This window comes from Canis aureus, chromosome 12 (genome assembly GCF_053574225.1).
Source record: "Canis aureus isolate CA01 chromosome 12, VMU_Caureus_v.1.0, whole genome shotgun sequence".
Taxonomy (NCBI): domain Eukaryota; kingdom Metazoa; phylum Chordata; class Mammalia; order Carnivora; family Canidae; genus Canis; species Canis aureus.
This window is the reverse complement of record NC_135622.1, coordinates 23167288-23183049: the sequence shown is the minus strand read 5'-3', so window position 1 is coordinate 23183049 and position 15762 is coordinate 23167288.

Below are 15762 nucleotides of genomic sequence, written 5' to 3'. Positions count from 1 at the left end.
TCTATTTCTCTCTCTCAAAAAAAAAAAAAAATACAAATTGGCTTTTATTTAAATAAGGGAAAAAGCAGGGCATCTGAATGGCTTAGCCAATTAACCATCTGCCTTCAGCTCCTTCGGCTCCTTCGGGTCAGGTCATGATCCTGGAGTCCTGGGATCCCAGCCACTCATTAGGACTCCCTGCTCAGCAGGGGCCCTGCTTCTCCCTCCCCCTCTGCTGCTCCCCCTGCTTTGCTCTCTTTCACTTATGCTCTCTCTCTCTCTCAAATAAATAAATAAATAAATAAATAAATAAATAAATAAGCTTATAGCACTAAATCAAACTTTACATATTGTTATTTTTTCACACTATTGTAAAAATCAAATGAGACATGTTGTTTGTAGTCCAAACCTTAGCCCAGTTGCTAAACCAGTCAGGAAATGGAGGCTTGCCTGGGCCACCTTGAAAATGGAATCACGTTTGCTCTACGCACATGACTTATACTGTAGCATGTTGGAAAATGAATTTTAATGATCAGGAATACCTCATTAGGTATTATTCAAAATGTCAGATATTGTGTGACTTATCCAGAGGTAAATTTATCACATTAGTCTAAATATGAACCATAAAAATCATTTATAACTAGTTTTGCTTACATAATCTTTGATATTTTCTTATAATGAACAGTACCTAACATACTGAGAAAATGCCCAACATTTAGAAATATTGCTCCTTTTAGTAAGTCAAATAAAGCAAAATGGCTTTTTGAAATTGCTTTAACAAATACAAGTTTTTATGAATATTGCCTTCATTCTGCTCTTGTATAGAATTGCACAGGTCTATAGAATTTGCACACATCTAAACAGAGTAATGCAATCCACGAAGTGTTTTGTAAGAAAATGTGCCATTAACACAGAGGAAGATCAATACTATGGAGCTATATGGCAGATCATGTTTTTCCTATTTATAACTTTAAAAGAGTTTCAGTTAGGAGTAACAGATTAGACAGACAGAGATATGTACTTTTAAAGATGGGAATTTGTTCAAATAAGTCCTGGAGTGTTAGCAAATAATTCTTTTAGTTAATATGGCTTGTTTTATTGATGTTCATAAAATTGCTCTTGCTCTTCCTTAAAGGTTACCTCTGTGCTAATTAATTTGGTGACTCAACGCATCAGATGACATTATTCACCTTGAGGTCTGATTTGGATTATTGAGGGAAATGAAGTGAAAGGGAAGTTGATTGTGATAGGACAAAATTGGCTTCATGCAACAACTAGGAGCACATGAGGGGGGAGAATTGTTAGGTACTGCCACTAAGAGGTTCTTTTTGTTTTGTTTTGTTTTGTTGTTGTTGTTGTTTGTTTTTTAAATATTTTATTAATTTATTCATGAGAGACACAGAGAGAGAGAGGCAGAGACACAGGCAGAGGGAGAAGCAGGCTCCATGCAGGGAGCCTGATGTGGGACTCGATCCCAGGACTCCAGGATCACACCCTGGGCTGAATGAAGGTGATGCTAAGCTGCTGAGCTACCCGGGCTGCCCCACTAAGAGTTTTTAAAAATAAATAAAAGAAATTTAACTTTTTAGAATTAGGAAAAAAATACATTGGGTTGATTATTTGACAGAGCAAGAGAGGGAGACAGAATTTAAAGTTTTATAACATGGTTATTTAAAAGAGAAAGATGAAGTGTGGATAGAATCAAGGTAATCATAATTTTTTTTAAAAAAAATGGAAAGGAAGGAAAATGTATGAAGTTACAGATACAGAGAAAAATGAGAAGGCAGATAGGAAGGCAAAACCAGTCCAAGAGTGCTGGGAGAGACAGACAGGGCTTACTACTGACTGAGACATACATATTCGAATGAGGTTTTTGTTACTTCTACTTCTTAACCTGGGTTACTATAATATTAGAGTGGCAAAATTTTGTCTGTTATCTTTAAATTTTGAGATTATGTATTATAACCCAAAGCTATTTTCCTATTCCAGTAACTTTACAAAAGTTTCTTAAAACATAATTTCGTGTGATTTGGAGTGTTCTGTATAAACAAAAAAAAAATACTCTTTGTATGTTGGAACTTTAAGATTCTGCCCACTGGTAAAGTTAGAGAAATGACAGCTTGGCTTATTTATAAAACCTTCCTTATAACCTTATAATTTTGTTTGAAAGTTTATATCACCTACCTTATTTATCCTTAAATGTGAATAAAACACCCCCAAATAACATTTGTGATGAAAGACTGTGCATCTTAGCCTGGATCCTTTCCAGTGCCTCTGAGCAGATCATGTGAAGAAACTGTGTGTGGGGTGGGGGGTGGTGATCTGCATGCATCAAATTGACAGGATAATGTGGTATTCTGTTTCCTACTAACCTGCATATGTTTCCTGGAATTTTTATTACTGAAGTCATTGACATAATCTGCTCATGGTAGTTATTCTTAAAATTTTTGGTCATGTATTTTTTTAGCAGAATCTGGTAATTCTATCCACAGAAACTTTCAAAGTCATCAGAGAAGAATGCCCAATCCACAGGCTCTTAGATACACAACATGTTTTACCTTTTATTTATTTTTTTAAAGATTTTATTCATTTATTCATGAGACACACAAAGAGTCAGAGACATAGGCAGAGGGAAAAGCAGCCTCCCCACTGGGAGCCTAATGGGGGACTAGATTCCAGGATCCCAGGATCACGCCCTGAGTCAAAGGCAGAGGCTCATTGAGAGACATGTTTTAATATAATTCTGATATCCCATCAAATTTTCCCCTGAATTCCCCTCATAATCCTAATAGGTTTTTCTGGAGATGGCTTTTCTGCCTTCTGAAGACCTCAGCTTTCTGAATCTGCCTGCTGGCAATATCCTCCCCTAGAACTGGATTCTCACCAGCATTTCTACTTCATAGGCTTATGACATGTAGTGGATGAAGGCCTACTCACACCAATGCTACTTCTGAATGCTGAATGGGCCTGATGGTTGTCTCTTGGGAACCAGGGCAACCTATGGCAATAGGCACCAATTCTGCTTTGAACCTTCCTATGCTCACCTCAGCACCATCTCATGCCCCACAGCAATGATTCTCAAACTATTGTTGGTAAAAGATCTGTCCCCACCATAACACCAATTAGTGTTTTGTTTTGTTTGGTGTTTGGTGTTTGGTCATGTATGAATAATTTTTAAAGGACAAGACAAAATTACTATCAAAATGAATGCCAAAAGACAAAACTATAGAAAATACAAGTCCATGTTTTTTTTTATTATTATTATTAGATTCATTACATGTAAGTTTTTGTGTCAAATGCTGTAAAAACATAAATCTTTAAATATCATTTTGTGGCTCAACCACTGTTTATGGATGCAACTTTGAGTAGAAATGCCTACTGGAGCTCTTCCTTAGGGCTCTGGCTATAAAAATGTATTCGTTTGAAACATGGAGTTTGAATTCAATCATTCAACTGATATTTAAAATTAAAATTTAAAGCAACTGTTTAAAGGGGTAGTGGAAGGGGAATCGGGTGGGGGGTTTGGGTGACTGGGTGATGGGCAATGAGGTGGGACTTGGGATGAGCACTAGGTGTTATGCTATATGTTGGCAAATTGAACTCCAATAAAAAAAAATAAAGCAACTGTTTAAATGAAGGAATTTAATTTGATAAATTTATATTGGATTCTGTAGAACTTTTGCTTGGTTAGCTTGTTTGGTATGATTTTATGTGTAATTTGTTCTTTTAAGCATATTTGTATGTATATTTCAAAGGTTCACTTATGTATGAACACGTATGTGCAGTATAGTTAGAAGAGGTTCATGCAAACATTGTGTGCCTTCCACTTTACAAACCATGAGCAACATCGTGATTAGAACAAAGTGGTCTTCCTTCACCCAATGTGCCTGTGTTCTCTGTGATCTAATCTTCACTTATAGACTTCTCAGTTCCACACTTAACACCTAATACCTGGGATCCCTGGGTGGCGCAGCGGTTTGGCGCCTGCCTTTGGCCCAGGGCATGATCCTGGTGACCCAGGATCGAATCCTATGTCGGGCTCCTGGTGCATGGAGCCTGCTTCTCCCTCTGCCTATGTCTCTGCCCCTCTCTCTCTCTCTCTGTGTGACTATCATAAATAAATAAAAAATTAAAAAAAAAAAACATCTAATACCTGCAGGTCTATTCTTGGCCTCCTTATAATAACCTTTTTAGCACAAAGGGTTTAAGGAAAGCTGTCTTCATAAAGTATAAATAAGTAATAATTACAGATGAAATTTTTGTGTGCTTGCTGTGTTTTTTTTTTAGTTTAAATTCAATTAACTAACATGTAGAATTAATTTCAGAAGTAGAGTTCAGTGATTCATCAGTTGCATATAACACCCAGTGCTCATTACATGATGTGTCCTCCTTAGTGTCCATCACCCAGTTACCTCATTCCCTCACTCCCACCCCTCCAGCAACCCTCAGTTTCTTTCCCATAGTTAAAAGTCTCAGCTACTATTTTAAGGTCTTCATACCTACTTATAGGTCCTTATATATATATATATAAATATTTAATTTTTATTTATTTATTCATGAGATACAGAGAGATAGACAGAGACACAGGCAGAGGGAGAAGCGAGCTCCATGCAGGGAGCCCGATGTGGGACTCAATCCTTGGACTCCAGGATCATGCTCTGGGCTGAAGGTGGTGCTAAACCACTGAGCCACCCAGGCTGCCCCTTATATGTCCTTATAATACATGTTAGTCATATGAAGGAATGAAGATTTTTTTAAGGGGAGGTTAAATAATTTGGACAAGGTTACACATTTATAGGTCGTTGACCTAGGACTTGGGTGCAGACTTTATGGACAGGTTTATGACCCCACCACTAATATACTAGTATATCCTATTTCCCAGCCTTATCTGGGCATTTAGAGAAGACAAGATGTTATCAAAAATAATACTATAAAGGGTTATTGCTAAAAATCTTTCCAATTTTAAATATAGAAACATAATTCAAATTCATATTTGAGAATAAATAAATAAATAAACAAACAAACCAATCAACCAGCTTAATATATAACTGGATCCAGGATATAAATGTTAATATCAAGTTCTACTTATTTCCCCGGTTTTTCTTTCCTGTCTTGTGGCTTCTATCATAGATGGAAGAAGCACTTCAAGGAAATGTATCCTTTCATTTCTCACAAAATGTAATTCTTTTGCATTTCTTAAACTTAATAACAACTTCAAGAACATCCTAGGGATGACCTGACCTAGCATAGATTATATTACCATTTCTGCATTACTCACAAGGAGTCGGAGATAAGAAATTCTGATTGGCTGGATCTGAGCCATATAATTCCCTTCACTCTGAACCTGCTTCAGTACCCTGTGAAGTACATGAAATCCTGAAGACATTCAGGTAGCCAATATCATTTTTTTTGTAGAAGATGTTCACTACCAAAAAGAACTGTTATCTGTATGGAACTATGTTTTTCAACATATAATAGCATTTCAAACAGCTTTAATATTAAATAGTTACTCCAGGGAAAATCAGCTAGTAAAAGATGCTTAATAGAACCAGACCACCAGATTCATAATGCATGCTCTTTCCAATATGCTATAAAGAGAATCCCTTGCTTAAAATCCATTCTGTTTTTTCAAAATATACTTTAGAACAGAGATTGACAAACCATGGTCTGAAAGCCAAATCTAACCTATTAACTATTTTGTGAATAGAATGTTATTAGAACACACTACACTCATTTGTCTACATATGCTATATATACAGCTTTTATCTAAGGTTCAAAAGCAGAGTTGAGTAGTTTTACGACAGAAACCATAGTATCCCTGGAGACTAAAATATATCTTGTTTGGCCTATTACAGAAAGAAAAAAAAAGTTTCTGACTTCTGTTTATGAAACAGTTTAAAAAATAAGTTAAACTAGAAGAATTTGGGGGAGAGGTTTAAACACACAGGAAATATTAGGATTGCCGTAGCAAGGCCCTATTTAATGTAGAATAAACTGTATCAAACATCCACTGTGATCTATTACTGTTGTTTATCAAATAAAATATCTCTTTCCTTTGTTCATGTCCATCCAGCCATCATGTGGAAATGATTTAACTTACATAAAGTTCCACCCACAGGGTAGAAACTGCTCATTGTACAGTTATATAGCTATTTTAGTCTTCCTGACAGTTAAAATTTTCTTTTTTAAAATAGATTTTACTTATTTATTCATGAGAGACACAGAGAGAGAGGCAGAGAAATCGGCAGAGGGTGAAGCAGGCTCCTCACAGGGAGCCTGATGTGAGACACCCGATCCTGGACCCAGTGATCAAGCCCTAAGCCAAAGGCAGATGCTCAACCCCTGAGCCACCCAGGTGTCCCAGTTAAAATTTTCATAGTAAATTTCTTAACAGACATTCTGATGATGATGCATTTTTTAAAAAAGAATCCTGAAGGAAACAAAATCTAAATATCTTTTTTTTGTTGAATACATGATTTCCAATAATTAAAGCAAAACAAATTGAACTTTATTAAGGAACATGAAAAGTATTAGACAAGCCAGTTAACAGTGGTTGCCAGAGCAGAGAAAGTGAACTGAATGGAGAAAGTGGAAAAAATGAAGAAGGAAACTAGCATTTAACGATTGCCTGCTCCATGTCAGGCACTTTTTATGGCATGTAATTTATTTTTCACAGTTGCTTAGCAATAGAAGACATTTTCTTTCTTTTTCTGAAAGAAGAAAACTGAGATTCATAAACATTAAGTTACATGTCACAATGGTAAACGTTGAGCTGGGCCATGTGAGAACAAAGCTCTACTTTCTCCACAACTGTAATCTGGGAAATGCAGTGTTCAATTTCCTTCACCTTGGATTTTAAGAGTCTGAGCTATGAGTAAGGACAAAGAAAGAGAAAAAGAAAAAAAAAAAGAAAAAGAAAAAGAAAGAAAAAGAAGAAGAAGAAGAAGAAAAAGAAAAAGAAAAAGAAAAAGAAAAAGAAAAAGAAAAAGAAAAAGCAAACAAACCAAAAACAGTAGACTGTCCTTTTTGAACGAATATCCCACTTCCCAGGAAGTTGCTTTTAGATCTCATTAGACAACAGAGGTTCCAAAGACACCTAATTTTGTTAAGTATGTAATACACAAAAATGGCTGCTTTTGCATGTATTGAAAACAACAAATGACAAAACAGTATTGTAATAGTTAAGTTTAAGTACTTAGCACGTACCATCCATTAAGATGTATGTATTAGAATTAGTCACTTGCTTAGTGCAATGCTCTATGTACTAGCTAACATGCATTTAATCCTGTAAATGACAATGAACCAATATTTACAACAATATCCTCAATTTACATATAGGAAAATAGAGACTGTGAGAAAAGTGACTTGTTTATGGTAAAAGGTGTCTGGCAAGTAGATAATAAGAGGCTAAAATGTGCCTTTGTCTTTGAAACACTATGTTACACTGCTTTACCCATACAGGCTGTTCAAGTAATGTATTCATTTATTGAAAAATATATATTCAGTGCAAACTGGTGCACCACTGTGGAAAATAGCATGGAAAATTACAAATAGAACTACCATATGATCCCAATAATTGCACTACTGGGTATTTATCCAAAAAATACAAAAACACTAAAAAAGATATATGTACCCCCTATGCTTACTGAATCATTATTTTTAATAGCTGAAGTATGGAAGCAGCGCAAGTATCCATTGATAGATAAATGATAAAGATGGTGTGGTATATACATATACAATGTAATATTGTTCAGCCATAAAAAGGAATGAAATCTTGAAATTTGTAACAACTTAGATTAATCTAAAGGGTATAATACTAAGTGAAATAAGTTAGAGAAAGAGAAATACCATATGACGTCACTGTTATGTGGAGTTTAAGAAAGAAAAAAAATTTACAATCTAAAAAGCAGACTCTTAACTGTAGAGAAGAAATTGATGGTGACCAGAGAGGAAAAAGGTGGTAGGATGAGTGAAACAGATAAAGGGATTAAAAATATTTTTTATGGTGAAAAGAAAAAAAAGAATATTTTTATAGTGGATGAGCACTGAGTAATGTATAAAATTGTTGAATCACGTATTGTACCTGAAACTAACGTAGAACTGAATGTTAACTATACCAGATTTAAAATCATATAATATATACTCAGTTTCAACTTGGGCTGTATGTTCTGTTGTTAATGGAGATGTAACAGTGAGAATAAACATTCTAAATTCTTGCCTTCAAGAAGTTCACTAATATAATTAGAAATTTAATGTGATAGAATCTAGTAGGGTGAGGGAGGAGTCACAGAAAGAACTTCATTTGCTCCTGAAATCATATTATATATGTGTGTGTATGTGTGTGTGTGTATATATATATATAACATATACATATGCATATACAACATATATATTAAATATATTTACATATTTTATATGATAAATAAATAAAATCTTTAAAATTCAAGAAGGGAGGAAAGCCACAACTCTAAATATTCATATAGAAGATAATTTTAAAACACTGAAAAATGAAATCACTCAACGTATAGAAGGCAAATGACATAGGAAGAAATGTTGATAATTATAGGATTTTTAGCCCCATTTTTCTCTTGCAAGTTTTCCTGAGAGTATAATTTGAATATTTGGGTCACTGGAAGAATAGCAACCAGCATGTCCCTTGATGTGATCATGTCTCTAAATTAGATCTTGTAAGCTATAACAAGTAAAATGTCTTTAAAGTATAATGGACATTGTAAATTTTATCTTTGACTTCAAATAGTTTCAGTTATACCACATGTGTACATTTTCTAGTTTATTTTCTAGAAAGCTAGAAATTAGCACTAAAAACTCCCTTCATCTATGTGTCTCCTTTTTTTGTTAGGCTACTATTTTACCAGATACAATGAGTTTCCAAAGATTTTTATGGTCAATTAGAGGTAAAATCAAGGTCTAAATTCCATATTAGTGAAATTATGTATATATATATATATTTCTGCTATGTGTGAAATTTTAATACTGTAATTACAGTATAAATTGTTCAAATAAAGAATAGCTAGCAACTAACAGAAATCTCTAAACATGGAAATTCATTTTCCATAATTACAATCAATGCTATAAAATCAACCCCACTTTTTGTGCATTGAATTGCATGTCCCGAAAATATATGAAGAAGTCCTAACCTCTGGTACCAGTGAGTGTAACCTTATTAGGAGATAGTATCCTTGCAGATGTAATTAAGATGAGATTATACTGAATAAGGTGTACCCTTAGTCCAGTATGAAAGATGTCGTTATAAAAACAGGAGAGACAAAGAGGCAGGCATATACACAGAGAAGAATGCCATATGAAGACACAGAAACAGAGCAAAGAGGCCACGTGATCATGAAGGCCAACTGGAGTTCTACAGGCACAGGTCAAGGAACATCAAAGACAGCTGTCAATCACCAAAAGCTAACAGAGAACACGGCCCTGCAAACTTGATTTCAGAGTTCTAGTTTCCAGTCATGGAAATGATGATTTTTTTATTGTTTTATACCACTCAGTTAATTAGCATTTCTTACAAAAGTCCTACAAAATTAATACACATGGCTTTCTTGGTTTCACGCTCAGAATGAGTCTTATATGCTAAGGATCTTCACCACCGATTATTTTATAAAAGTATAGAACATTTTGCTCACTAATGTAATTTTCTATTAACAAAAATTTATTTCTTAATGATGTATCTATGTTTGGGACTACATTTTACTAATTTATTTGCTCATTCATTTGCCTCATCCTCGAGTTCACACTGTTCATAAAGCTCCCGACTTTCCACACAGCGTCTGTGGCATCATTGGGTTTATTTCTTTTATTTTTCATAGAATTTCTTCTGTAAATACAGTGGTTTTGCTGTTATTAATTTTAGTAAATTAGCCAGCTCCAAAGGCATATTCCCTAAACTCAAAAGATTTAGAAAATGAAATAATCAAACCTGAAAAGTCTTTGATAAATAAGTTCTCACTTGGTGCTCTTAAAGGGAAAGTTCCTGAGCAAACAGAGAATAAGAATTAAAGGATAAATACCAAAACAAAATTGTCCATTTCTAATTTTAATATTTTTATTTAAAAAAATGTACACTTAGATAAGTACAATTAAATACACATTTTAGCAAATAATTTAAAATCTAGTATATATATAAATAGCTACTCAGATAAAAATTGTCATAGTTACATAATGTGTCAATAAGCATCTCTTGGCAGCTGCAACCTATTCTCATTCCATTATGAATGACTACTGACCTGAAATTAAAAAAAAAGATTCCAGTATAAGTAACATGCAGTGTTATGTTAGTTTCAGGTATACAGCATTAGTGATTCAACAATTTTACACATTACTCAGTGCTCATCACTATAATTATACTCTTAAACCCCTTCACCTGTAATATCTCCCCACCCACTTCCCCTTTAGTAACCATTAGTTTGTATTCTGTAGTTAAGAGTCTATATTTTGTCTCTTTTTTTCTTTCTTTCCTAACTCCCACATAAAAGTGAAATCATAGGGTATTTTGAAATCATATTGTCTTTCTCTGACTTATTTCACTTAGCATTACACCTTCTAGATCATCCATGTATTTGCAAATGGTAAGATTTCATTCTTTTTTATCACTGAAGAATATTCCATTTTGTATATGTGTGTGTGTATATATATATATATATATATATATATATATATATATATATACACATAACACCTCTCTATCCATTCATCTATTGATGGACACTTGGGTTGCTTCCATACTATTATAAATAATGGCTGCAATAAACATAGGGGATTACATATTATATATCTTTCAATTTAGTGTTTTCATATACTGAGGGTAAATACCCAGTAGTGGAAATACCAGATCATACAGCAGTTATATCTTTTTTTTTTTTTTTAAAGGAATCTCTATACTATTTGCCACAGTGATTTCTTCTCAGTCTTTCAGCTAAGATCAAGTGTTTGCCAGAGTGGCCACACCAGGTTGCACTCCCACTAACAGAGAATTAGGGTCCCTTTTTCTTCACATCCTCACCAACACTTGTTGTTTCTTGTGCTTTTGATGTTAGCTATTCTGACAGGTGTGAAGTAATACCTCACTGTGGTTCTGATTTGCATTTCTCTGATGATGACTAATGTTAAACATCTTTTCATGTGTCTGTTGGCCATCTGTAGGTCTTCCTTGGAGAAATATCTGCTTGTGTCTTTTTTTAATTGGATTGTTTATCTTTTTGGTGTTGAGTTGCATAAGTTCTTTATGTATTTTGGATACTAACTCTTTATCTGACATGTCATTTGCAAATATCTTCTCCAAGTCAATAGGTTGTCCTTTAGTTCTGTGGACGGTTTCCTTTGTTGTTCAGAAGCTTTTTATTTGGATATCAGATCAACAGTTTATTTTTGCTTTAATTTCGCTTGTCTCAGGAGACATATTTATAAAGATGCTGCTATAACTAATGTCAGAAAAATCAGCGCCTGTACTCTCAGGATTTTTATGGCTTTGGTTTTCCCACTTAAGTCCCTGATCTACTTTGAGGGTTTTTTTTTTTTTAAGATTTTATTTATTTATTCATGTGAGATACAGAAAGAGAGGCACAGGTATAGACAGAGGGAGAAGCAGGCTCCCTGCATTGAGCCCGATGTGGGACGCGATCCCCGGCTTCATGCACTGAGCCAAAGGTAGATGCTCAACCGTTGAGCCACCCACGCATTTCTGAGTTTATTTTTCTGCATGGTGTAAGAAAGTGGTCCAGTTTCTTTCTTCTACAACTAACTGTCTAGTTTTCCCCACACCATCTGTTGAAAAGACTATCTTTTTCCCATTGCATATTCTTGCCTTCTTTATTTAAGATTAAGTAACCATATTATCATTGATTTATTTCTGGGTTCTCTATTCTGTTCCATTGATTTATGTTTCTATTTCTGTGCCAGTACCATAATTTCTTCATTATTATAGCTTTATAGGATACCTTGAAATCTGAAATTAGGATACTCTCAATTTTGTTCTTTTTAAAGACTGCTTTGGCTATTCAGGGACTTTTGTTTTTCCATACAAATTTTAGGATCGTTATTCCAGTTTTTTGAAAAATGTTGTCGGCATTTTGATAGAGATTGCTTTATCTTGTAGATTGCTTTGGGTAGGATGGTCATTTTAACAATATTTTTTCTTCTAATCCATGAACATGGGATATCTTTCAATTTGTTTGTGTCATCTTTAATTTCTTTCATTCGTGTTTTATAGTTTACAGAGTACAGGTCTTTCACTTCCTTGGCTAAGTTTATTCCTAAGTATTTTATTCTTCTTGGTGCAATTTAAATGAGATTTTTCTTAATTTCTCTTTCTGCTGCTTCATTATCAGTGTATAGAAATTAACAGGCTTCTGTATATTAATTTTGTATCCTGAAGGTTTTCTGAATTCATTTATCAGTTATAACAGATTTTTAGCGGATTCTTTAGAGTTTCTATATATAGTATCATATCTGCAAATAGTGAAAGTTTTAATTCTTCCTTACTGATCCAGATACCTTCTGTTTTCTTTTCTTTTCTGATTGCTGTAACTACTAGCCTAAATTTTAAAATGATCATTTCTTTGCTTTTCTTAGGATTATACCATCTATATATGTATCATACAACAACATCATTTATTTTTTAGCAGACTGTCTTTCTCAAAGATTACTACAACATTATTTCTTCTCCTGGCTGCTCTTCTACAGTACAATTTTTGACACTCCATTATCAAAGGCAGAAGCTAATTCCTCTCCTGTAAATATGGGTTAGCCTTCTTGGTTTACACATAATCAAATGATGCTATGTGACCTCCCAGGTTTTGTGAGAAGCTTAGTAGCTTCAGCTTGGTCATTTTAAACATTTGTCTCCTAAATATGTTCTCTTGGAAGACTTCTGCTCATAATCCAGCACAACATTTTGAGAAGTCTAAGGCAGGTGAAAAGGGCAAGTGAAGCATTAACAATCAGTTGCTACAGATGAGCTCATCCTTAAAGTGTGCTGACCAAGTGTATGCCCAAGAGAGCTCTGGTTTTGATAATTAAAGTCCTGCATCTTGGGAACCTCCTCAGTTTCAGGCAAACTAGAACAGTTGGTCAACTTATCTTAGACCCAGCCCAGACATCAAAAACTGAGTGAATAATCCTCTAGATGATTACAGCTGCAATCATTCAAATCACCTACAACTCCAAATCTTCTCAGTTGAGGTCTCAGACATAGTGAAGCTGGGGAAGGAGGGGGAGGTGGTGGGTAGGTGAGAATCATCCTTCCACACTCTTTCTGAATTACTGACTCTCAGAATTTATGAGAATAAGCAGCCAGTTGTTTATTTTTTTTTAATGTTGTTAAGTTTGGAGTACTTTGTAACAGTAATATGTAAGAAGACTATTTTAAACTATTTAAAAAATATAAACAACATTATTTATATTTTTGTGTCTTCACTTTTTTCTTGCAGAAAAAGTAATTAACAAATTTGAAGATATAAACAGAAATTTCAGAAAATTTTAAGAAATACATACATATATGTAAGACATTAAATAAGGATAGAGGAGTTATTTACTCAAGAAGACATAAACATCCTAAATGTTTTGCACCCAACTGAATATCTAAATAAAAGAAGGAATATCCATTAGAATTATAATAAATAGACAAATCCATTATTATAGTTGGAGAATTCAACACCTCTCTCTTTCAGTAATGATATATCCAGCAGAAAGAAAATCAGTGACATATTTGAACTGAACAGCATGATCAATAAACTGGATCCAATTAACATATATAGAATGTTCTATTCAACAACAAAGTAAGGCACACTTTTCAAGCTCATGTGAACATTCATCAAGATAGATCACATGTTGTGCTAGCCTAAAGCTAGCAGAAAAAGAGAAGTAATAAAATGTAAAGCAGAAATTCATCAAACTGAAACAGTAAATTAAAGGAGAAAATCAAAACCCAATGCTATGTTGTTTTTTTGTTTTTTTTTCCTGTTTTGTTTATTTATTTTGTTTTGTTTTGTTTCATTTTCAGTTTCTTTGTTAAAGTGAAATAAAAAATGAAAAGTCCCCAGCCAGGCTAAAGAAGAAATGGAGAACAGAAAAATTACCAAGATAGTAATAAAAAGACTTCACAAATGATTCCACACATATTAAGATTATGCTAACAGAATACTAAAAATAACTTTAAGCCCACCATTTTGATAACTTAGATGAAATGATCAATTAATTATTTGACAAACTCACATAAGGCAAAATAGATGATCTGAATGGTTTATATATTTTAAGTAAATTAAATCAATAGTAACCTTCTGAAAGAAAAATCATCAGGCCTAGATGATTTTAACTATGTGAATTCTCTCAATCACTTAAGAAATTACACCAATTTTCCACATTCTTTTCTACAAAATACAGTAACACCTCCCAATTCATTCAGTGTGGTCAGCATTATCCTATTATTAAAACCAGATGAAGACAGTTGAAGAAAGAGAAAGAACTGGCCAGTATCTTCCATAAATAACAGATAAAAATATACTCAACTAAGTATCAGCAAACCAAAATTCACAAATAAATTTAAAAACAATAATTTAAAAACAATAATCATACATAATAGCAAATGAGAATTGTTCTAGGTTTATTAGAGTACTTCATCATTTAAAAATCAATGTAATATAGCATGTGGACAGATCATAGAAGAAATAAATGTATGATCATATCAACTGAAGCAGACAAAAACATTTGACAAAATCCACCACATATTTATGACCAAAACCTCTTAACAATGTAGATATGGAGCCTAATATTCATAAATTGAATAAATAACATCTATGAAAAACTTATCATTAACTTCATATTTAACTGTGAATGGACATTTTGTCCTAAGTTCAAGAACAAGACAGAGATGTGCTCTCTCATCATTCCTTTTCAGCATTACTCTAGATGTGTAAACTAAGGCAAATATATAAGAAATGAAAAGTATATATACTAGAAAAATAAATAGGTCTGATTAATTGACAGAAGATAATATTTTCTAAGTAGAAAATTCCAAGAATCAACATGAACAACCAACGACCTACTTGAATGAATAAGTGAATACAGCAATGCAGGATGCCAGAATAATACAGAAAAATCAATTGTTTTCCTATATATCAGTAATGAAAATTTGAAGGAAAAAAGCCTCAAAAATAATGTCATTTACAATGTTTTCAAAAACAAGGATAAAATTAGCTATGAATCTTTAAAAATATGCAGAGAAACCTATGCAAAAAGCCACAAAATGTTGATTCAGAAAAAATTGTCAGTAATTTGTTTAAATTAATAAATTTTAGGTTTAGAAAAAAAATTAGCAGGAAGTACAAAGTTTCTATATACACCCTCAAACCTAAAGATTTGGTTTAACACCTTGCACTAGTGTGGTATATTACAACTGATAAACCAATATCAATACATTATTAATAACTAATAGCCACAGTTTACATTAAAATTCACTCTGAGCTGTGTATTCTATGTGTTTTGAGAAATGTATAATGACATGTATTCATTCTTGCAGTAAGTATCACAGAAAAGAGTTTCACTGTCCTAAGTATTCTGTGTTCCACATATTCATCTCTTCTTTCCTCTTTTTAAACCCTTGGCAACCACTAATGTTTACTGCTTCCATAGCTTTGTCTTTTCCAGAATGTCAAACATGTAAACTTTCCAGACTGACTTCTTTAATGTAGCAATATGCATTTAAGGTACTGCTGAATTGAAGATTTTTTACATATTCTGCACTATACCCCTGCCAAG